This window comes from Adiantum capillus-veneris, chromosome 30, assembly GCF_014529385.1.
Source record: "Adiantum capillus-veneris isolate H3 chromosome 30, ASM1452938v2, whole genome shotgun sequence".
NCBI lineage: Eukaryota > Viridiplantae > Streptophyta > Polypodiopsida > Polypodiales > Pteridaceae > Adiantum > Adiantum capillus-veneris.
The window spans coordinates 19,624,724-19,649,470 of record NC_140960.1 but is presented as its reverse complement, the minus strand read 5'-3'; the positions used below and the strand labels follow the sequence as shown (position 1 = coordinate 19,649,470).

The 24,747-nt window shown below is 47.9% G+C and overlaps 1 protein-coding gene across 2 annotated transcripts in view; it reads left to right on the top strand.

Annotated features, from left to right (window-relative positions):
* Positions 1–24,747, top strand: part of LOC147417630 (glucosamine inositolphosphorylceramide transferase 1-like) — a 132,371-nt gene that overhangs the window by 49,145 nt on the left and 58,479 nt on the right. The window lies entirely within an intron of this gene.

Here is a 24,747-nt window from a genome sequence, read left to right as displayed (position 1 = left end):
GACAATCGTAAGCAATGTGGCCTGTCTGCTCACAGATAAAGCATTTGTTCTCTGACCTCAGGAGCTTCTTTTGCTCTTCCGACTTGCGAGGAAAACGTCTTTTCCATTTCTATGCTGGTCCCTTTTCTGATTCAGCCGTAGCTTTGCCTTTCCCTGCGTTGGCTAGCTCCTGAGTCCCTTTAGGAACCTCATTGGGAACGTACTTCTTCGCTGAATTTTTCTTGGCTGATTCTTCCTTGACGCCAGTATTAAATTCACAATCTTCTCCCTTGAGCAAACCATTGCCAGTGTTTGCTACCTCTATGAGCTGCGTCAAAGTAGTGACTTCGGTCTTCGTGCAGTACTTTCTCAATCCTTTGGGTAGGCCACAACAGTATTTGTCAATGGCACAAACCTATAGGAAGTTACTGGAAGTAGAGCTTTCCAAAACTTCCGACTGTAGTCATCCAGATTCTTGCAAGTGGCAGCATTAAGCTGGTGCCATTCTGTCATGACATCTGCTTCAAAGTCATCAGATAACCATGCTGCTGCAAAAATCTGCTTGAAGTAAATCCATGTGGATGGAGCTTGCCCTTGAAGCAATAAAGTTGTCCACCATTGTCCTGCATTCCCTGTCAAGAAAGTGGCTGCCTTGCGGACCTTTGAAGCCTCTGTAAAGTTTTCCCCTGCATAGGCCTTGTCAAACTGCTAGAGGAATGAGAGAGCCTTCTTCCTGTCATCAAACCCTGTGAAGGTCGTGAATGTCACACCTTTGCCACCTTCTTTGTACGGAATTGGCCTCTCTAGTGGCGTTAAGTTGTCATATGGAAGTGACTGAAACATGGGAACACTGTTAGGGTTCATTTGTGTTTCTTGACCGCTATTAAGTTGACCTGGAAATGCCATATTTGGCTGTTGATTTGTAATTCAAGCCATACCAAAATTTGCTTGTGGCATCCCAAATTGGCCCTGAATGCTTTGAAACCCTGGTAGCATGCCCGTGACACCATACATGGGGTTAGGCATCATTGTTTGAGCACCCCCGAACACTGTTCCTGGCGTGTAAAACTGATTTCCAAGTGCATGACCAGCCATGCTCTGGAATACCGATCCACCTCCAAAATAGCCAGGTTGTACTGAAGGTGGTGGGAAGACTTGTTGCATAGCCTGTAGGTTGCTTCCCTGCCCATTAGAACCAGCTGTAGGCTGCTGAAAAGTGGCTGGCTGAACTGGTAGAACTTCATAGACTGGCATCTCAGTCACCTACTCTTGCACCTTAGGCACAGGTTGTGGAGACTGCATGTTCTGCGTCAAGTGTAGAGGTGTTTCCATTGACTCTGCAGTATGAATCACCTGTGCTTGAGCCTTAATAGGCTTTTGAATATGATCTAGTGACCCAACTTGCTGAAACGGAAGAGGAGGTTGCAGAAAGGCTAAAAACCTCGGGTTCTGCATTACTTGTGTGAACATAGCCACAACAGTAGCGAACTGGGTCCTGAATATATCATCATCCGTCTGTGGTGGTCTTGAAGACTCACACACTTCATGTGTCTGTTGACCCTGCGAAGAGGAAAGCTCTTCAGTCACATCATCTGGTCTGTCAGCCATAATTGCAATTCCCTGTGTCTGGTCTATGATCCCCTGTGTCTTCAAGCCCAAACTGACCAAGGCTCACTTCTATGGGAAAAAGTGATTTAATCCCGGCGATGGAACCATGAAACTGGCCTGTTTAATCCAAAAAGGGCGGTAGACCTTAGACTTAAACCTTATTTGCTTTCACCCATTTAATTTGTCGCCCACTTTACTTGTATTGTAAAGACACAACAAGAGGGGATAGGGATACAGGTTGCTAGGATGCACCTGTATGAGAAGACCGACACCAGACTGGCCCCTAAATTAGGGCCCCTTTCGGTATTTCTTTATTCTTTAACAGAGGGAATAAAAGCTGTGGTTCCCTACAAGCTGCCCCGCACAATCTTTGCTGAATTTCAACTGTTCTGGCCTGATTTCGGCGGCGTAACTGTACTAGGAGCCTTCACAGTCAGTATTCCCACGCATTGGATGACTTTCCCGACGCATACGGACACTTTGCAAAACCTGGCGAGAATCTGCAGCACGATGAATTCTCGGTTCTTTGCCTCGAAAATGCGCCAGATCACCTGTACAGCGGTCCCCTTGCGTCCCCGAACCTCCTGGGGGTATTAGGGTCCGTTTAGGGACAAAACCCTAAACCTGCAAAAATACACAGCACACTGTAATTCACTGTTTCGGGCTCCGTTTTGCGTGCTAGTCGCATCCGTAGCAAGTCCTCGAGCTCCTGCACCTGTAGGGCTACTTGCCCTTTGAATCGGACGAGATTTCGCACGTGAAACCTCTCCGAATCACTTGTACCTGCGGGGGATTAGCCGTTAGCTAATCCAGTACCTATGCAAGAGGCTCTTGTCTCGGCAATCGCGCATGAACCCACACAACTGTACATTGGTCAAATGAAAAGCCCACTAGAGGGGCATAACATACTGCCATAGGGGAGAGAGAGGGCAGTGCGTAGTGTGCAGGGCATCACTCCTGGCACCGCACTGTACATGAGAGGTAAGCAAGCACTCCATTGAAGCTCTCAACCTGTGACAGGCAGAAAATGAGCCCTTCTCCTCTCTAAAATCAGCGCCCCCTTCTCTTGCATGAGGAAACTGCACAGAAATGTGCCACTTGGCACACTTACAGGCCATTTCCTGTTTTGGATTTGCCGCCTAAAAATATCCTGACCGGTTGCCTTCGCGGCAGAGTTGTAAAATGTTCCCCTTGTCATTCCGGAGGTAATGACGCGAACACATTTTCAGGTCCGAAAATAGCAGTTCCCTAAATTTTAGGAGATGCTGCCATTGTATCTTTCTAGGTCATCCGACCCTCTTTGTACACTGCAGCCACATCAAAAACTGAAATGTAGCCTATGTAGCAAAGGATTCCACTTTGGCTAGTCAATGACCCCACTTTGGCTAACCATAGCCCTTGTCCAACCTTAGTGCTCTCTTGCCCTCAGGCCTGGACTCCCTCTGAACAGTTCCACACGAGCTATGCAATGCAGGGCAGTTAGATTTCCCGAGGGGTGTTTCCAAAAAGTGAAAGTAAATAAATAATAAGAAAGAAATCAACAAAAAGGATAGATAGTAGTCACACACTGGTGACATATCCATTCTCTCTCTCACAACTCTAATTTGCGTAGCCAAAAAGCTGTAATTTTGCGTTGCTAGGAGGCTTGCTTTTCAGTTCGTAAAATCCGGAAACTTCCTTACTGGTGCCACGTGGCATTGCAACCGCCAGGTTAGGGTTTCAGCCTCTTTAGGGTTTCGGCCAGCAGTTAGGGTTAGGGTTTTTGCAAATTAGGGCTTCTAGAAATTAGGGTTTCTGGCAGAAATTAGGGTTTCTGCAGATTAGGGTTTTTGACAGAAATTAGGGTTTGCAGGAATTAGGGTTTCTGCTGTCGGTAGCCGCGTCATCACTTTGCGACAGGGGCCTAAAGACTAAAGGAGGTTAGGACTATAAAATCCCAACGCTACCAACTTGCAAATACGTGGCCAAGGGTCTAAACCCTAAAAAGACCAAGCAATAGACAAACTCATGCGAAGCTGATGACGTGCCAGACAATACGAACAAATCCAGATTTTACGTTGGCTGTTGTACGGATTTTCGTGATTTACGTTGGCAACTTTTTGGCATTAGATTTTGGACCTGATGCTTTTGATGTTTATGGTTTTCATGTGAGATGCTTCCGGAGAGGTCAAGAGTTTAAATATGTATAGAGGTTACTCTCTCTTTGGCATCCTACCTTGTGGAGGAGCAGAGCAGACCCCCAGAGCTGTAAACTGTTGAAGCAATAAAAAGAAGTATCAAAAGTGCCGTCTGGGAGTGGAACACCACCACTCCATGGCTCGCGTGGATTCTCTCTCTCTCTCTTTCTGTTTAGTTGTTTTGAATGCTAAAACTTAAAAAGTCTACTCTTTTAGTTGGCACGTGGTGCCATCTCGTTTCAATAGTGCTCACATTCTCACACATTGCTTTCCAAAACAAATTGGTATATTGGGGGTCTCTATCCGAAACAATAGACTTAGGCATCCCTTGTAGCTGGAAGATGTGCGAGAGAGACAATTTTGCCAAATGATTGGTCTTTACAGTCTTCTTGACTGGTACAAAATGAGCCTATTTGTTGAATCTGGCTACAATAGTACAAATACCATTATGCCGACGTTGAGTTTTGGGAAGATAAAAAATGAAGTCCATTGCTTTATGCTCTCATGGTCAATCTTGAACTGGTAAAGGCTGTAGGAGTCGTGTCAGTTTGTGCAATGTCATACTTCACTTTTTGATTGTTTATGGCATCTCTCTGGATTTGTTCAGTTGGTCTTAGTCTCTGAGGGACAAGTGACAAGGAGTGAGGGCTGTTTTGTGGCCGTGCCCGACCGGAGTGAGGTAGTTTACTAGGTTGAATTAGACCCTTTTGGAGAATTTCTTTTACTTAGTTCATTATTTTCTCATTCTTGGCTTTGCTCACTCTGTAAGGTGGCCGGTTTGGTGGCATACCGCGAGGTATCAAATCAATCGTATAATCTTCAAGTCTCTCATGAGGTAGCTCTCGATGCAAACCCTCAAAGAAACTATTGGCTTTAGTTGCAAAAATTCTTGTCGTTCTTGTTCTAATTATGACAAATGTGACTTGTTATGCTCATCTCATTCTTTCAGAAAGATCGAGTAAACAAAAAGACTGTATTCCATTAATTTGGAAATGGCAGAAGCTGATACCAGCGGAGCGGATTCGCCCTTTAATTTTACATCGAGGATGATTTCGCTTTCTTTCTCGTTTGTCAATGTTGCTTTCCCTAGGTTTCACAGGAACCGTGTTATGGTTGATTATTGGGTAAGGCCCCCAAGAGTACATCACACCCCTCCAGTGACCTAGATACCCCTGGCAATGCAACCGTAGTTTGCCAATGACAGGTGTAATGGAAACATCATGCCCTGGTGCCGCTAAAACCTCATCCATATGTGGTTTAATTTCTTCAGGCATTCTCCCAAGTCCAGACACGAGTTCGGGTGAGATGTAGTTGGCCTTGGCTCCTCCATCGAAGAGTATAAGGACTTTCTGGTTTCGTACTTTGCCCCATGCTTTGCAAAGCTCAAGAGTCAACACTCTCATCCTTATGCACTAAGGTCGCTCCCACAAAATTTGGAACCAGTCCTTCCTTTGTCTTTCCCTTCTTGCGCGCTCGTTTGCCAATTCAAAGTTTTCGGTTTGTCCTCAGCTTGCTCCTTGGATGCTTTCTTTGGACACTTCGCAAGCATGTGCCCTTGTTCCCCACAACCGTAACACTTGCCCTCTTTATACTACTTTGTGTGCTGCTCTGATGTCAATATATTTCGGGCCAGCGGGTTTCTTCTTCTGTTGCTTGCCCTTCTTCTTTTTGTCATTGAAAGAATCCTTCCCGGATGAAGCGGACATTGGCTTGTTTGAGGGATAGGTCAAAGAGTTGGAATGCATGCCAAAGCCTTCCTTGGTGTGCGCCATAAGCTTCTGAATGGTATGCGACTTTTGCTTCAAGCAAGACGGCTGAATCTTTTTCGGAAGACCACAACAAAACTGCTCTATGTGCTCCATAAAGGGAATATTTCGAAAAGAAGCTATTGGCAATTTTTTTTCCCAAAACCTCTGGTAATAAGTAACCAAAGTGTCCTCCTTCGTCATCCTCAAATGAGTCCAAGCTGTGATGGCGTCTTCTTCATACTCCTCCGTTAACCATGCCGATTCTTTTGAACTTTACCCACTACTTAGGTGCTTTCTTGTGTAAAAGCAGAGTCGACCGCCATGTCTATGCATTATCTTTAAGAAAAGACGCCGCCTTTCGTACCTTGGAGGCTTCCGAGAAACGACCTCCAGAAAAAGCGACGTCAAACTACTATATAAATGCAAGGGCTCCATGGGTATCCTTGAAGCCTTAAAAAGTGCCAAACCGTATGGCCTGACCCCCATCCTTGAATTCCTTGGTCTTCTTTCTCTATTTCTCTAGTTAATCATATGGGGTTGGTAGCAAGAGGTGGTTCCGCTTCTTTCCATAGATAGGCTCAAAGGGGAGGGAATCATTGTCCGAACCGTCTGAGGATGAAATATCCCGTTCCGAATTGCTAGAATGCTTACGGTGCTTTTAGACTTCTTGGATGTGATTTTCTTTGTCTGTCTCCATTTCTTTTCCTCCTCATTGAAATCCGAGGAAGAATTCCTTTCTGAACTATGTGAATACAAGGACAAAGACGGAGAATTGGTGTCATTCTCGAAGTGAACACACTTCTTGGATTTACTAGCCTCTTGGAAAGGTGATTTTTGACCTAGATAGCTGGGATATCCCTCCTAGTTGCTCTTCTTCCGAGAGTGCTTTGTGCTCCTCATCAACTGATTGACTTTCTGTTCAAAAGCGTTGTCAAACCGTGTTTGCGAGTACAATTTTTGCACTCGGCTTTGTTTTCTTCTTTATAGCCGACTTGAGAGATGAAAGATGGCGTCTCGCCATCGTGAGTGACCCTTGTCAACAAGTGATTCTTCAAATACTTTACATATTTCTGGTCCTTGGAGTACTTGATCATCCGTTTGGCACATGTGCCAACCTACAGTTGATGTTGGTACTCCATCTTGTTGAGATCTCCCGCTCGAAACAAGCCATGGTCCTCTCGTGATTCCTTGGAAGGAGGTTGGCTCCCGTTGGAATCTCCATTGTTCTCCACCGTTGGTCCGCTGAGATTGGAGTGCTCTTCATCTTCTTGAAGTTGGTAGTTCATGTCACAAACTGCTGACGTGTCAAAGCCTAAAGAATGGAGCCAACTTACAGATGCCGGCCGAGGGGCCTAAACCCTAAGAAGAACAAGTAGCAAAAGAAGAAGAAGAAGTCCTACCAACTTATGGGGACCACGTCCGCTGGGGCCCCAGTGACATAAAGGGATTAAAATAAAGCAGGACTCACACACACACTCACGCAAAGCTGATGATGTGGCAGCTGTACGACAGATTTCCGAAAATTGCGTTGGCATGATGACGTGGCAGGCTGTACGGATTTCTGTAAATTATGCTGGTAGCTTTTGGCATTGCTTTTGGGACCAGAAGCTTTTGAGTTTTGAAGGCTTTTCATTGTAACTGCTTTTTAGGCCAAGGGCCTTTAAATATGAGGTTAGGGCTCATTCTCTGGCATGCTTCCTGGAGAAGGTGCAGAGGGTGGAGTTCCGGCTTGTACTGTGTTGATGCAATGTAAAGAAATACTGAAAGGGGCGCCAAGGTTTGGGGCCAATAATCTCTGGGGTGGAATTCCGCCACTCCGTGTCGCGTGTCGTCTCTCTCTTTCTCAGTTTAGTTGTTATTGAAGTGCTAAAAGTGTGTTCAATCTGTTCTTTTCTATTGGCACGTGGTGCCCGTCTTGTGACAGTGGTATCAGAGCATCAGGCGTGTGCTTTTCTGAAAGCATACTGATCCCACAAAAGAGTAGACAGAGCAAACCAGAGACATCTGGAATTTATTCGAGGTATCTTCGCCCTCCAACCCGGACTTATTAGCCACTCCCTTCCTTACTTCATCGCGCATTGGGCGCGCTCTCGTCTTCACCGCTGATGCTTACAGGGCATAAGCCATTAAGACCACTTGCAAAAGAAGGATCCAAGATTTGTTTCGAGTCACTGTTTTTCTCAGAGGCAGTGCCATGCAGGTGTTGATAGCTACCAAGTAGCATACTCCAAGTACTTGGCAAGCTTTCAAGAAAAATTTTGCCCGAAGTTATATGGTTTCTGACATCTTCCTTCGGAGTGCAACTTCTGGCAAAGTGGGATATCCTGAAATGCTTGCCATGGAAACCCTAGCAGATATAACTTGAAGTTTCTCGACATCTCCTAGTAGATGTCTCTTCACGAGCAGATGACCTTGGAGGTCTAGTGCGATTGCTATCTTGGGACTACCATCGCCGCCAAAGAAACACTGTTTTTCCAAGAGCTAATGGACCATGTTGTGCTCGGTTACGACCCTATGGAATGAACCTAACCCTAGTTTTTTGGTGCAGGTTTCAGTATGGAAATTCAGTCGACTTTTCGAGCTCGACTGATGTCGAGATTGCTTTTTAAGTTTGAAATCTATTTGAGAACTTGTTTGGTGATCCTGTTTGGAATTTGTTTGAAATGGATGGTATCTGTTTTGAACCTGTCTTCGTGCCGATTTGAATTGTTTCCCTGCCAATTACTGAATATTCCTAATTGGATGAGATTGCCTGGATATGTAATTTTAGTGCATCAAGACACCCGTGGAAGATCAGTACGGTCTGGGTGTGATGGCTAATTATACTACGCCAGAATATCAAGAGTTCTGATCTGGATGAAAGGAGAAGCTAACTCCTTGATCAAAAGAGCCGAAAGGAGAAGCTAACTCCTTAACAAAAACACTTCTGGGTGAAGGTGCATAACCCGAGTACTGGCATTGTATCGAGTTGAAGTAATATAAAGAAATACCGAAAAGGGAATGTGAAAAATAGTAATGATACTGAGAGAACACCCGCGCTGCTCGCTACTGCTGAACCCCCCCCCCCCCCCCCCCCCCCGCTCCCGCTTGCCCTTGCGCGTGGCAACCCAGCCCGCTCGCCCCCTTGTTGCGCATACCCGCCCGTTGCCTCTTGAGATCCCGCCCATTGCCCGCCTTATCCACTCTCCCCCCCGTTCTCCTCCTTTCTCGAAGACTCCTGCAATTGGCTATGGCAGCACTTTTTCTTTGAACAGTGCTCGGCGCGCTCGGTTGCACAGTCTCTTCACCGTCCACTTCTTCGCCACAGCAGTAGACACACATAGAGGCTCCAGCCCCGCCACAAAGGGACTCATCCGAAGCCCCCTCGCTCGACCCCACTGAGCCCACCATTCCACTTGCTCTTTCACCGACAGAGCAAGCGAGCTTAGCCGCAGAGGTAGATTGCTTGCAGGCGACTTGTGTCATCTGCAAGATTCTTGGCACCCGACCTAGCAGAGGAGAGCTGCATGATCTTCTCCAGGCCCGCCTTCTCGCAGAGGTGGGCAAGATCTTGGACGTACAGATACTCGGACGAGGTTACTATCAGATCGAGTTTGAGACCTCCGAGATGGCATCCAAGGTCATCGCCATGAGTCCATTGACCATCCGAGCAGCACGAGCCCACTTTCGACAGTGGAGACATGGTTTCGACCCTGCTTCGGATGTTCTAGTAGAGGAGGCAGACATCCCCATCTCCGTCTGCTTTCCGGGTTCGCGCAGGGAGTACTTACCGCGTTTGTCCAGGATCGGCTCAGCCATTGGGGCTGTCTTGGAGACACCTCGTACGGTAGCCTCAGTAGCTGCAAAGGCGGCTGGCATTCCCTCAGTTCGCGTTTTGGTCAGAGACACTCACACGCTCCCAAAGGTTATTCTTCTGCCTCGGGTGAGTGGGGGTTGGTTTAGACAGATTGTGGAATATTCGGGCCTCTCGAACGAGTGCTTCATTTGTCGACAGATGGGCCATCTAGCGAAGGCCTGTCCACGGAGGAGGCCTCGACCTACACCACAGCCTCAGCCCAAGCCTGCAAGGGCTGGCCAGCACACACAGACAGAGACACAACGCACACAGGCAGAGCCACCCTCTGAGCTTGGGGCTCAAGCGGAGGAGGGATGGCAGCAAGTCCGTGGTCGACGACGACAGGGGCCACAACGACAGCCTGGCACTCAGAGTGGTCCTCAGGCGCCTACTCAGCAGCAGTGGGTTCCCACAGGGAACCGGTTTGGTCCTCTTGAGCAGGATGAGGTCCCTGCCCCAGCCCCACCCCAACTTCACCCTCGACAGCCCCTCCCCCCCCCAAGAGTTCCTCCCCTCTTCCTCATCCTCCCCTCCGCCTCCTGCTCGCGTCGCCTCTTCCCCTTGCCCCTCTACCTCTGCCGCTCCCCCTCGCCCCTCTTCTCCACCTCTCCCCCCTGCTACATCTCCCCCCCTCTCCCGCTTCAGTTCCTCAGTCGACCCAGGGGGCAGGGCCTTCTCAGGCTGCTAGAAGATCTCTTGGCAGCGCCTTTGCCACGAGTCGCTTGGCGAGAGAGGGACAGCCTTTCTTGCGGCCCCCTCTACAGGTACATACGTCTCCCCTTGCAGCTATCCCTCGTGGTCTGACGAGCATTGACATCCGGCACTGAGGGGACTTCTTTGACTACGACTTCACTCGTTTTCTCGGCGACCCCTCAACAAACCATGAAGCAGCCTGCTTTAGGGTCCATGTTCTGTTCCTTGCAGCTAGGGGGACAGAGGCCTTGGACTCAGCAGTTGGCTTCTCCTTTCCCCTTTGCGGTAGGGACCAGACTGAGTGGACGCTCGACTCAGTGTTGGGATGGTTGCACACACAGGTCCTAGAGTTCTCTCACCACATGGGAGAACTAGGAGTTACAGACATGCTTTAGACTTTGTGGCCATTCGCCAAGTTTGCGGTGACACCTCCAGATTCAGCAGGATGTAGACACATTGTGCGTTACTTCTTTGCCGATACACAGTGCTTGCCATGCTATGTATACATTCATGAGGACTCCTGAACAAAGGAGGTTGCTTTACGTACGGCTCGCTCTGCTTGGGCTTGGGCCAGGCACTCGTTGCAGTCACGCCTATCTAGAGAACGTTCGGATGCGGATTACCCCCCATCCAAGCCAGCCTCGAAGATAGCCCGTCTAGCTGCTGCGGCAGCATCTATTCTCTCTCGCTCCCCATGAGGATTGTCTCATGGAACGTGCAGAGACTAGGTGGGCCCTAGTTTCAGCGTCAGCGGGGCTGACTGCGTCAGGAGCTTCAGCGCTGCCTTGTGGTAGGAGAGATTGATCTCCTTATACTTCAGGAGCACCATCTGTGTGAGAACCGCATTAGACGTTGTGGTCAGCTCTTGTGTGGACGATATGATACTTTTTGGTCAGTTGCTTTTGGACCTGGAGGCATCCAGGGTGGGGTATGTATGACTATTGCGGACTCTTTGCAGCAGGCCATTGTGGGCAGAGGGATTATTGTGCCAGGCAGGGCTCAATGGATTACTATGCAGGTTCACGGTTGCCTAGTGGGCTTCCTGAACATCTATGCGCCCAATGTGGCGAGTGTTCGAGTAGAGTTTTGATCACAGATAGTTGAGTCTCTATCGCAGGCAGAACACTGGTGCATAGGAGGGGACTTCAACATGCTGGAGGACCCTTCTGACAGGACTGGTGGTATCCATGCTACTGTGCATGGAGTTGAGTTGGCAGCTTGGGAGAGGTTTTGTATGACTCTGAGGGTCTCGGATGTTTGGCAGCACTCTGGTTTTGTGAGGCCCCCAGACAGCCTTGCCTTCTCTTGTTCACAGAGTGGGAGGGCTTCTACACTAGTGACCATTTCAGTGACTTGGGAGGGACAGTGGGCATTCTGGCAGGGACTTCCTTCTCGGACCATGCACCAATGATCCTCACAGTGGCAGACAGGCAGAGGAGTGGGAGCACGATGCTTCTCATCCCAGAGAGGGTCTTGTTGGACTCAACACTCAGAGAGCGAGTAGAGGCTCTCTGGACAGAGAGCTTGGACAGGCAGGATTCTCCTGCTAACAGAGTGGCCTCAGGCCTAGCTTAGATTAGCCGTTTCTTTCTCCAGGAGTCTCTGGCTCGCCGGGGGCTGCAGCGAGAGAGGAGGAGCAGCGTCTCAGACGGGGCATTGCCTCGTTACAGAGGATGCAGGACAGCATCCAGATAGTCCTTGGTTGGAGGAGCAGCTACAGCCGGCTCGACAGGAGCTTGTTAGCACAGAGGAGAGGCGACATGAGTTTGCTTTCCACCAATAGACATCTCAGTGGACCCAGGTGGGCGACATAATGACTGGTGCTTTCTTTGAGGCAGTGGGACCTCGGCATTCGCATGACAAGGTCAGTCAGTTGAGGAGGCCCGACGGGTCAGTTGCTTCTGAGCCCGAGGATATGCGTGCAGTTGCTACTGACTTTTACCGTGAGTTACTATAACCGGCCTGTACAACGTAGAGGGCAGTACCATTTCAATTACCTGTTAACTTTACACAGAGCACTATGAAGGGAAGAGAACACAGTTGCGTCCAGCGACTAGAATGTCACTGCGAACACGAGACCAACACCCTGTAGGCCCCAAAGATTGGCGCCCCTTTCGGTATTTCTTTATTCAAATTAAGGTAGACGATCCGACCACTTAGCACAAGCTTTCACAAAGCTGTCCAAACCTGGCGAGGGCTGAAAACGCAGGTTTTCGACCGGATTTCGGCAGCATAACGGCGCAAAAACCCTTGTAGGTCAAAAGCACTTGTCTAGGACGGATTCCCTCTCTATCTGGAAGCTTTCTGGTGAGCTGTCACAGAAATTCAGCGGGTTGTAATTCTCTGTTTTTCATTGCTGGGTGCCCAAAAGCCTGTACACGCATCCCAAGGCTCTCACGAGGCTCCCCCGGGGTTCCCTTGCAGTTTAGGTGCGAAACCCTAAACCTGCAGAAAAACACTGCAGACTTTAATTCGCTGTTTCAAATCGTTTTTAGCGGAGCGAACACGCCTACGCGTGTCTCAAGGGGTCCCGCACGCAATGGGACAGTTCCCCTGTGAATTGGACGAGTTTTCACGCGAGAAAACTCTCCGAACTTGCAATCTTTCGCGATGGAACTGTGCGTACCTGTGGGGGATTAGCAATTAGCTAATTCGGTTCCTGTTCAGAAGGCTCTTGCCTTGGCAAACGCACATAAACCCCCAGAACTGTACATGTTTATCTGAGTAGCCCAATTAGTGGGGCATTACCATATGTGCCAAAGGGGAGAGAGAGGTGCACGTGAGAAAGTCATCGCGCTACATGAGACAGAGGAGAAGGCAAGCTTTCCATTAAAGCTGTAGACCTGCACCCACTACTCACACACACACACTGCAGGTCACTTATCAGTGAAAAATCAGTCCCCCTCTCAAATTGGGCGTCTCCTCTTGCTGAGGTGTCCTGCAGATTGACCTCCTCCTGCCAAGTGTCTAGTTTGCCCCTTTGAGTAAATTCCCGAGTTCCCACTCCCTTATAAAGTTGTAAGTGACTTTCCGAGTGGCCCAGATTTCGTTTGGGGGGCACAAGCTTCCATACTCATAAGAATTCAGTTCTAATTGGCTCGACCAGTCCCAGACCGACCGACCCAGACTCCCGATGTGAGAAACCTATTCGGCCGCAGCTGTTTCACACTGGCCATGCAATGTCCACTTGCACCTTTTCAAGGGTCCCGGGGAAACAAGTAAAAATAAAAATAAATAAAAATATATAGTACTTATTTATTGAAGGCAACAGGAAAAATACACCTCCTAGTGACACACCCCACCCTTGAAATACTGCAAGCGACCTCGCTTGCATGCCAATAATACATGCGGTATCTCCTGATATCACATATATTCTATGATGGAAATCCAAGATATTCATGCTTCCGGAAATGTAGCGTTGGACGATTAAACAATCCCACCAACCTGGCTACGACACATATATCAAGCATAGAAGCCTTCTAGTGTACTCTGAAGCACAAACTTCTATAGCTAAATTCTGTATGGAAAGAGTAGATACAATTGCTTAACTACTCTCTTGAGCATCATGAACCATGCTCTTGCCTTGCTCCAAAAAGGCTACATCAAGTCACTGTGGGTTCCATCTGAAAGGCTTCAAGATACAATTGCAATAGCTGAGGTGAATCAACCAATTCAGACTCTTCCATCCATTTGGCATCCAACGATGGATAGTTCTTGAACTTCACCAAATAGCGTCTTGCATCCTTTCCTCTAACCTTTCTTTCTTTATGTGCCAATATTTGTTCAGGAACAAGGATTTCATCCAATTCTTCCACTTCGGGTTGTTCCTCATCAAGCATATTCTCTGGCACATCACCAACAAAGGGTCTTAGAAGGCTGACATGAAAAGCATTATGTATTTTCCAGCCTTCTGGTAGCTTCAACCTGTAAGCTACATCGTTGATCTTTTCTGAAATCTGAAAATGACCATAATATCGCATACTGAGCTTAGGAAACAAACGTTCCTTCAACCTTGCCTTTCCTTTTCCTTAACCTGGCTTTTTCAAAGCGCAAAAGCACCCAAACACCAAGTGAAAATACAAGTTCAGAGCGGTGACGATCAGCAGCTTTCTTTTGCTTAGCCTGAGTCTTCTCAAGAGCAATCTTTATCTTCCTGTATGTTTCATCCATATTTTGCACATACTTGTCTGCCTAAATATCTTGTCCTTAGTTTGCAAAATGGGCGGGACTTTCTTCCCTCCTTCCACTATCTCAAATGGTGCCTTACTTGTTGACGTATGCACAGTGTTATTGTAAGCATATTCCACCAATGGAAGATGGTGTTCCTAGGTTGCCTTGTGCTCTGACAAATAACATTTGAGTAGGTCCAGGACAATAGAATTTGCCTCTTTTGACTGTCCATCAGTTTGCGGATGAAACGAAGAAGAGAACTTTAGCGTAGTGCCCATGTTCTCAAACAATGCCTTCCAGAAAAGACTCGTCATACTTGGATCCCTGTCACTGACAATTGACTGAGGCATCCCGTGATATTTAAAGATATTGCTCATGAATATCTTGACCATGTGTTATGGCTTTATCTTCTTCCTCACAGGAATGAAATGGGCCTGCTTACTGAACCTACAAATGATAGTCCAAATCCCATCATTGCCTGTTTGCGCCCTTGGAAGATCAAAGATAAAGTCCATTGCTATACTTTCCCATGGCCTATCTGGGATCAGCAATGTCTGCAACAATCCCGGTTGTTTTTGTCTGTCAAATTTGACTTTTTGGCATACTAAGCATGATCTTACAAATGTGTCAACATCTTGACGCAAAGCTGGCCAATAGAAGAATGCCTCAACCCCTTTCACTGTCGCATCAATTCCACGATGCCCAGCATAAGGTGGAGAATGACTTTCCATCAAAATCTTTGGCCGTAACTGTTTAGTAACGCATAACTTTCCATGCATCATGAGAAAGTCATTCTTAAGCATATAGTGCTCATGATGTTGCCCATCAACAAGTTGGTCATAGATCCTTGCAAAATCTGAATCTTCAGCATATTGTGTCTTCATTTCGTCTAGTTCACAATGGTACGGAATTGACACTGCTAAAATTTGGGGCTTTCATGACAACGCATCAGCCACCACGTTCTTTTTCCCTTGCACATGCACAATCTGAAAATGGAACATTGACAAGATGTTTGCCCATCGCATGTGCTTCTCAGACAACTTCGTCTGTGTGAGAAAATATCGCAAGGTTTGATGATCCGTTTGGACAACAAAATCAGCCCCTAGCAGATAGTGTTTCCAACTAGTGAGAGCATGAATTACTGCCAACAATTCTTTCTCATAGACTTGTAAGTTCCTTTCAGTCTTCAAAAGAATTCTGCTCTCATATGCGACTACTCGGCCATTTTGCATTAGAACTGCACCAAGACTATGGCCACGCGCATCACATTGAACCACAAAAGGTTTCGAAAGATCAGGCAAAATGATTACCGGATCTGAAGTCAGCTTCTCTTTCAAGTGTTTGAACGCTAAAATTTCCTTGGCTGTCCACTTGAAAGTAACTCCTTTTCCTTGCAGTGCATAGAGTGGAGAAGCAATCTCAGCAAAATTTTGGATGAACCTCCTATAGTAGGAACATAAGCCTAGAAAGCTTCGAATGTCATGTACGGACTTCAAGTCTGGCCATGACCTAATTGCTTCCACTCTAGCGGGATCCATGCGTACCCCATCCTTTGAAACAATGTGCCCAAGGAAGTGAATCTCCTGCAAAAAGAATTCACTCTTCTTCGCATTAATGAGTAGCTTGTTGTTACGTAACTCATTGAAAACTGCAGTCAAGTGATCCCTATGCTCCTCTTCAGACTTCGAATAGACAATCATGTCATCAAAGAAGGTACCCACGAAGTTTCTATGCGGTCTAAAAATTCTGTCCATCATTCTATTAAACGTGGCAGGAGCATTTGTGAGACCAAATGGCATGACAAGAAACTCAGAGACCAAATGTTGTCCTGAACGCAGTCTTATGAACATCTTCTGGCCTAATGCGTATCTGATGGTAGCCACTCTTTAGGTCTATCCTTGTAAACAATGACGCTTCCTCAAGCCGATCAAGAATGTCATCTATCCTCGGTATGGGGAACCTGTTCTTGATGGTATTCTTATTCAAGGCGCGATAGTCAATGCACATGCGCCATGAACCATCCTTCTTCTGCACTAAGAGTACAGGCGAACAAAAAGGGGATGAACTGGGCTGAATCAGCCCCTTCTCTAAAAGCTCGTTGACCTGACTCATAATCTCTTTCTGCTGGGCTGCACTAACCCTCTATGGTGGTCTATTCGGTGGACTAGAACCTGGCACAAGATCTATGGTATGATCCTCAGGTCTCTCAGGAGGTAACTCCCCTGGCAAAGAGTCCGAAAAACAATCACTGAAACCACTCAAAAAAGTTGACTTGTCTTTATCTAAGGTAGACAAATTAGATACAACTTGAGGTACTTCTTTTGCAAAGATCAAATACGCAGAAAGATGATTCTTTATTACAGATGAAATAGCAGAAGCAGAAACAACTGGAACAGACTCACCTTTAAGCTTTACATCAAGGACATGAGTCTTTCCTCTATGTACAAGGGTAATCTTTTTGTTGTAAGTATCCACCATAGCATGTAACCTGTAACACCATGGGATACCCAGTAACACATCACAGCCCTCAAGTGGCATAATATGAAATTCTTCCGCATCCACATAGCTCTGAATGTGCAGACGAAGCTTTCCCAAAATGGGAGTAACAGGCTCTGAATGACCTGGGCATGCCAAACCTGCTTCCCCTGTCATACCCATCTCTTCTGCACGAATGCCCAACTTTGATGCCAATTCTGGTGATATGAAATTTGCACGGGCTCCTGGATCAAAGAAAACCAGCACTGTCTGGTCTCTAACTTTGCCCCAAGCTTTGCACAGCTCCGTGGCATCTGTGTTTGGCTGGTCTCCAACCAAATATGGAACAAGTCCTGCACTTGGCTTTGGCTTCTTCCCTGTATGGTCTGACTTGTCATCCTTATCCTGTGACTTCTTTTGTGGGCATTCATTTGCAAAATGTCCTTCTTGTTCACAAATATAGCATTTCTTGGCCTCCCTAAGAGCTTTCCTTTCTTCAAAAGTTTTGCCAGAAAAATGCCTTTTTTGTCCTTGTCCTTGTCTTGAAGAAGACTTAGACTGCTTCTTGGACGTATCACCTTCTTCAGTGGAGGGCTTCTTTGTGGGAGGCTCAGAAGGCTTTGCTGCAACATTGCCCTTGGCTGAAAACTGTTTGCCCTGGGACCCTTTCTTGTGGCTATTAAATCCATCGGAATCTCCCTTCGACAGATTGCTGACTTTGCTAACTTCAATGAACGGGGGCAAACAACGGGGATAGGGATGATTTATTAAAAATGCCCTGCCCTCATAATGGTATGGTAAACAGCCAATTCTTGCTTGCTTGCACCCTGACGCAAACTTAAGGTAAACTTAAACTGTGCGTGTTAAACCTTTTTTTAATCCTTTTTATCGCCAACCTTGCTTGAAAGCTAGCTTACTTGATGACTTTCGAATTCAAGGAACAAATAGCGTAATTAGAATTGAAACAGCGGTATACTTGCTAGCACTTTCGTTTCATACACCTATATGATAGTGAAAACTGCTAGAGACAGATGACGACGACGTATAGTTTTCCTTACTTATCACTATACTTTTATAAATAAAGGTAGTGCTTAAGCGTTTAATTATTGTCTCTATTGACAATCTACACCTATCAGTTAACTCTATATGTGATAGGGTCACTAGAATGTAGTAACAAGGACTGCTTTTACTTGCTTGCTTTGGGACTACTAATGCAAACGATACTAGGATAAAGAAAAAAACCAAGTGGCATGGCAAAACAGAGTTTAAGCCGATACTAGAATTAGCATGAACGCGTGGCTATGTCGATCATAAATAGGGGTGGCGTGGCACGCTATGAACATTCGAGTATTGGCTCTTTTCTTCTATTAGGGTTCAAAGTTTTCCCTGTTAGCATTATATTAGCTAGGTTTGTTTTAAAGGTCAGAGTTGATGATATCGATGGAAAGGAAGCCTGACTACTTGAAAGATATTCATGACAGTAGTCTTTGTGCAGTAGTCCCTTATTTTCTTGGGCAATCCGCAACAGTACTTCTCAATCTGTTTTGACAATGGCACAAACCTATAAGAGGTGACTGGCAACAGTGCGGCCCAAAACTGTTTATTGTACTCTTCCAGATTCGCACACTGTTTAGCATTCAACTGTGCCATTGTGTCATCACATCCACTTCAAAAGTGTTTGGTAGCCATGCAGGCGCAAAAAGCTGTTTGAATTGGACCCACGTTGTTGGGGCTTGACCATGGTTCAACAATGCGGTCCACCATTGAAGCGCATTCCCTTTCAAGAAAGTGGCAGCCTTGCGTATCTTTGAAGATTCCGTGAAGTTTCCTCCAACATAAGCTGCATCGAACTGCTGTATGAAGCTCAAAGCCTTCAATTGATCCTCAGTTCCTCTGAAAGTTTCAAACACTCCCTGCCCACCTTTCTTGTAATCCTTAAGCTGACTCAAAGGAGCCACATTATCATAAACAGGTGCCTGTAACAGTAATGCTCCATGATTGTTCATTTCAGCACTCGCATCAACTCTTTTACGTGTCATATCTGCATTTTGTACGTATGGCTGCAAAAAACCAGCCATACCAAATTGTGTTCCAGCCACTCGAAACTGGCCATAGGCTCCCTGAAAACCTGGTTGGACACCCATGTTGCGTACATAGGGTTGCCCATGCTTGTTTGCATTGTCCCGAACACATTCCCTGGCATATAACCTGTGGAAGGTCCAACCATAGCTTGAAACACTGAACCACCTCCAAAATAACGAGGATAAGTAATAGGTAATGGAAGGGTTTGACGCATAGCGTGCTCATTACTCCCTTGACCATTCACAAACGGTTCTTGTCCAACTAAAGCAAGTTGCTTTGGATCATTGGACACCGCTAGTTGCTCAACCACATGGGCTTTCCCTCGAGCATCATGAGTCCTCTGCGCATTGGAAATCTCCTTTTCCTGCAACGGCTCAGTCATGCCTTATGTAGGAGGTTGAAAACCTTGTGTCGGAGCCTGTAAGAACTCCTGCATCCTTGGGTTGTTAGCCAACTGCTGAAACATGTCCATGTAGCAACGCAGTTGAGTTCTAAACAACCTGTCCTCTTCTTGAAGAGTTGAAGGAATTTTCTCTGTGCCATGTGAGGAAGATCCCTCTTCAGGTACTTGGTCTCTCTTCTCTGCCATAACGATAAGCTCTGTGTTGCTTTCACCCACAACAATCCACGCTGCATTTTTTGAAGAAAAAGTGACTATCCTGTCGATGGAACCATATAACCGGCCTGTACAACGTAGAGGGCGGTACTATTTCAATTACGTGTTAACTTTACACAGAGCACTATGAAGGGAAGAGAACACAGTTGCGTCCAGCGACTAGAATGTCACTGCACACACGAGACCGACACCCTGTAGGCTCCAAAGATTGGCGCCCCTTTCGGTATTTCTTTATTCAAATTAAGGTAGACGATCCGACCACTTAGCACAAGCTTTCACAAAGCTGTCCAAACCTGGCGAGGGCTGAAAACGCAGGTTTTCGACCGGATTTCGGCAGCATAACGGCGCAAAAACCCCTGTAGGTCAAAAGCACCTGTCTAGGATGGATTCCCTCGCTATCTGGAAGCTTTCTGGTGAGCTGTCACAGAAATTTAGCGGGTTGTAATTCTCTGTTTTTCATTGCTGGGTGCCCAAAAGCCTGTACACGCATCCCAAGGCTCTCACGAGGCTCCCCCGGGGTTCCCTTGCAGTTTAGGTGCGAAACCCTAAACCTGCAGAAAAACACAGCAGGCTGTAATTCGCTGCTTCGGATCGTTTTTAGCGGAGCGAACACGCCGACGCGTGTCCCAAGGGGTTCCGCACGCATCCCCTGTGAATTGGGCGAGTTTTCACGTGAGAAAACTCTCCGAACTCGCAATCTTTCGCGGTGGAACTGTGCGTACCTGTGGGGGATTAGCAATTAGCTAATCCGGTTCCTGTTTAGAAGGCTCTTGCCTTGGCAAACGTGCATAAACCCCCAGAACTGTACATGTTCATCTGAGTAGCCGAGCTAGTGGGGCATTACCATATGTGCCAAAGGGGGGAGAGAGATGCACGAGAGCAAGTCATCGCGCTACACGAGATAGAGGAGAAGGCAAGCTTTCCATTAAAGCTGTAGACCTGCACCCACTACTCACACACACACTGTAGGTCACTTATCAGTGAAAAATCAGCCCCCCTCTCAAATTGGGCGCCTCCTCTTGCTGAGGTGTCCTGGAGATTGACCTCCTCCTGCCAAGTGTCCAGTTTGCCCCTTTGAGTTAATTCCCTAGTTCCCACTCACTTATAAAGTTGTAAGTGACTTTTCGAGTGGCTCAGATTTTGTTTGGCGGGCACAGGCTTCCATACTCATAAGAATTCAATGCTAACTAGCCCGACCAGTCCCAGACTGACCGACCCAGACTCCCGATGTGAGAAACCTATTCGGCCGCAGTTGTTTCACACTGGCCATGCAATGTCCACTTGCACCTTTTCAAGGGTCCCGGGGAAACAAGTAAAAATATAAATAAATAAAAATATATAGTACTTAATTATTGAAGGCAACAGGAAAAATACACCTCCTGGTGACAGTGACTGTTTGCAGAGTCCCAGTCAGAGCGTCAGGATGCATGCAGGGAGTAGGTTTGGGCACAGATGCCTTGTCTTGTGATTGAGGAGATGCGTCAGAGGCTTGAGCTGCCACTTCAGCTTGAGGAGCTGCACACGGCTCTTAGGGCCCTCCCCCGTGGTAGTTGTCTAGGTGAGGATGGGCTGACCTGGAGTACTGGGCATAGTTACCGAGGAACGCGTTCCGTAGGCCTCGGAATGCCGGAACGCCGTTCCCCCCCCCCCTCTGCCAAGCCGGAACGTCTCGGAACGTTTTGCCGTTCCGGGTGACCACTTGATACCGGAACGGCCGGCCGGAACGGCTCCGGAACGGCCAACTCTCAAAAATGGGGAGAAATAGGCAATTTTTTGCAAAATTGTAGTGATCATTAGGTGTTCTTCTGAGTGTGCAAGGACTCAAAACTTAAAATGCACCCTCTCACACCCATTCCCTTCTCAAGCATTATTTGGGTGTTTTTTATGCCTCTCGTTCCGCGCCGTTCCCGTTCCGGACCCCTGGCCGTTCCCCCGTTCTCGTAGGCGATGAGCAGGTTTTTGGTGTCGCAGCAGGTTGGTCTACGGGGCTTAGCACTCCCTATTCGGGGAGATGAGCTACTGGACGCTGAGTTTGCCGACGACTCAGCCTTGTACTTAGATGGCCAGGAGGCCAATCTTCACAGGTGTGAGCAGGCTCTGGAGACCTTCTGTTGTGCATCGGGCCGATTCATCAACTGGAGAAAGACAGTGGCTTTCTCGGTTGGTAGTGCTCCTGTGCCCGATTGGATGCCAGGAGAGGGTTTTGGGCGGATTCCCCCAGGGACAGAAGTTCGGTACCTGGGTTGTCAGGTTGGTTTGGACTTGTCTCCCGAGCAGCAGATTGCTTCCCTTCTCGTGTCTATCAGGAGAAAGTTGTTACATTGGAGCTCAACACGACTTTCTTTGGCTGGCAGAGTAGTAGTGGCCAACCAGGTGTTGTTGGCGACTATGTGGTACATCACTTCTTGCTGGATCTTCTCGAGTTCTTGTATCAGCTAGGTAGAGAGGCTGATCACGAACTTCCTTTGGTCAGGACGTGACACTCAGATAGCCCGAGCCAAAGTGGCTTGGCAGGTCGTCACTCTTCCTTGTTCACAGGGAGGGCTTGGGATCATTGACCCAGCACAGCAGAGCAGAGCCCTTCTTGGGAAGTTCATCATCAGAGGCCTTCCAGGTGAGGAGCCCTGGAAGGAGTTCTTGCTACAGCGGCTTCGTGCTAGGGTGCCTCGGGCAGGAGGCCCCTGGTAACCTTCGACCAGATGGATCTTCACAGAGATGCGCAGAGTTGGTTTGAGCAGGAGACTGGAGGACCGCTTCACTGTGAGTTTGCTTCGATCCTCGGAGCTCTTGCAACGAGGCCTGGAGCAGAGACAACCTACTTGCACGGAGGAGCGTCTACGACAGCCCCTTGTTTGGGACCCCATGGCTAGTACTCAAAGAGGCCACTTGGTTGGTAGTCGGTCTCATGTTTCCTGGGATCCCATGGCAGTGGGTCCAGCGCGCTCTTTAGGTGACTGGTTAGAGTTCACATGCTTGTCAGAGGAGGTGTAGGGTTTCCAGCTACAGGGCATGAGAGGGGTGCAGAGCATGTGCCAAGACATCTCAGAGGCAGTTCCAGCTAGGTGGATGGGAGCCTTCACACGACTAGAGGTTCTCATCTCAGTCAGGGCCTGCTCAGAGACTGTTCCATCCTTGTTCTTCGAGCTTCAGGGTGGGGGACGCCTGTAGCGAGTTGCAGTAGGGGCCCCGCAGGTGGCAAAGTGCTGTTTTCAGAGGATGCGAGTAGTCGGCATCTGTGGGAGGACCTGTGTCATAGATCCTGACCCAGCAGCTCTTGAGACTGGACACTGGAGGCTGTGGGCTTGGGAGTGCTATCCACTGGCACGAGTACAGTGGGATTCTGGTGACTGGCTCTGGAGGGACCCCTTCTCTTCTGCAGACCACCCAGGTGTCCCGTTCTTTCAGTACACTGTTCGACTGGGACATCATATACTAGCAGCACAGAGAGAGGCCCGCCCCGCTGCAGCACCTCATTGGCAAGAGGAGGGTCTCACAGCTGAGTTCTTGGCAGCCTTCTGGGAGAGGTTGTGGGACTCCAGACAGGCGAGGCGAGTCACCTCGTTTCAGTGGCTGGTCGCTCACAGAGCTACAGCAGTTGGGAGTTGGCTAGTGCATAGTGGTCTCTTGGCCGCATGTGCAGCTTGTGACCATCTTGTGGAGAGTCAGCGTCACTGTCTTTGGGACTGTCCCTCGGCCCAGCAGGTGTGGCTACGAGTCCTTCGGCTGATGCCTTCTCTCTCCACGGCTCGACAGTACACATGGGGGGCAGCGGGTTGGTCCACCCTCACGGGCCCGGCACTTCAGTTTGAGCTATCTTCCACCAGCAGGATGATAGTGATGTAGGAGGGGCGACCTACACTCCAGCCTGCTACAGAGCTTACTCCAGAGGAGTGGTGCAGTGAGAGAGAGGAGTGTTGGGAACTCATCAGTGGCTTGACACTTTGGTTCATCTGGCGGGCCCGTTGCTTCCGCATCTTTGAGGCTCGCTTTGCGCCACCAGCAGAGACTATTCGCGATTTTTGGCTAGAGCTGATTCATACTCTCAGAGGACAGCTTGAGGGACTACAGGGCAGCTCCGACTGCATGTGGGAGCATAGAGAGGCTTTCCTTCGACTCTGGCGTCCTGGGCCTTTTTACACTATGGTCCAAGGTGTACTCCGATGGCACTACCGACCACCTGTGTGGCTTTTCCCTCCCCCCATTTCTTGATTTAGCCCCATTGTACATATGCTGGTTTTTTCATTGGCAGAGTCTCCCATCATGTTTGTTGTAGCCCTTTCTTGAAGAGGTGGTTGTAGCCCTATGGGCAGTTTCAGTAACTAATAGAAGGATCTTTTTCTCGGAAAAAAAAACTCCTTAACAAAAAGAGCAAACTGATTGTCCCTCGGAATTTTTTTTTGAGCTAACTTGAGTTGTTTTGCAGATATGCTGTAGTTGCGGAGGATTACTCTCTTTCAAGAAGGGGAGATGTCACAAACTACTGACGTGTCAAAGCCTAAAGAATGGAGCCAACTTACAGATGCCGGCCGAGGGGCCTAAGCCCTAAAAAGAACAAGTGGCAAAAGAAGAAGAAGTCCTACCAACTTATGGGGACCCCGTCCGATGGGGCCCCAGTGACATAAAGGGACTAAAATAAAGCAGGACTCACACACACGCAAAGCTGATGACGTAGCAGTTGTACGACAGATTTTCAAAAATTGTGTTGGCATGATAACGTGGCAGGCTGTACGGATTTCCGTAAATTACGCTGGCAGCTTTTGGCATTGCTTTTGGGACCAGAAGCTTTTGAGTTTTGAAGGCTGTTCACTGTAACTGCTTTTCAGGCCAAGGGCCTTTAAATATGAGGTTAGGGCTCATTCTCTGGCATGCTTCTTGGAGAAGGTCCAGAGGGTGGAGTTCTAGCTTGTACTGTGTTGATGCAATATGAAGAAATACCGAAAGGGGCGCCAAGGTTTGGGGCCAATAATCTCTAGGGTGGAATTCCGCCACTCTGTGTCGCGTGTCGTCTCTCTCTCTCTCTCTCAGTTCAGTTGTTATTGAAGTGCTAAAAGTCTGTTCAGTCTGTTCTTTTCTATTGGCACGTGGTGCCCGTCTTGTGACAATTGGTGGAACACTTCCGTCTTTGTCGGATTCACTACTAGAACCCATGTGTGGTGTAGGGAAAGGATGGGATCCTCCGTAGGAGAAGAATCCTTTGGTCTCCGATACCACTGTAACAGGCTTGGACACTCCAAGCCTATTACAGTGAGAAACTTTCAACAAAACTTGAATAGAGAGAGAGAGAGAGAGAGAGAGAGAGAGAGAGAGAGAGAGAAGAGAAGAGTCGACACGGAACGGTGGAGTTCCGTTCCAAGATGCACTGGC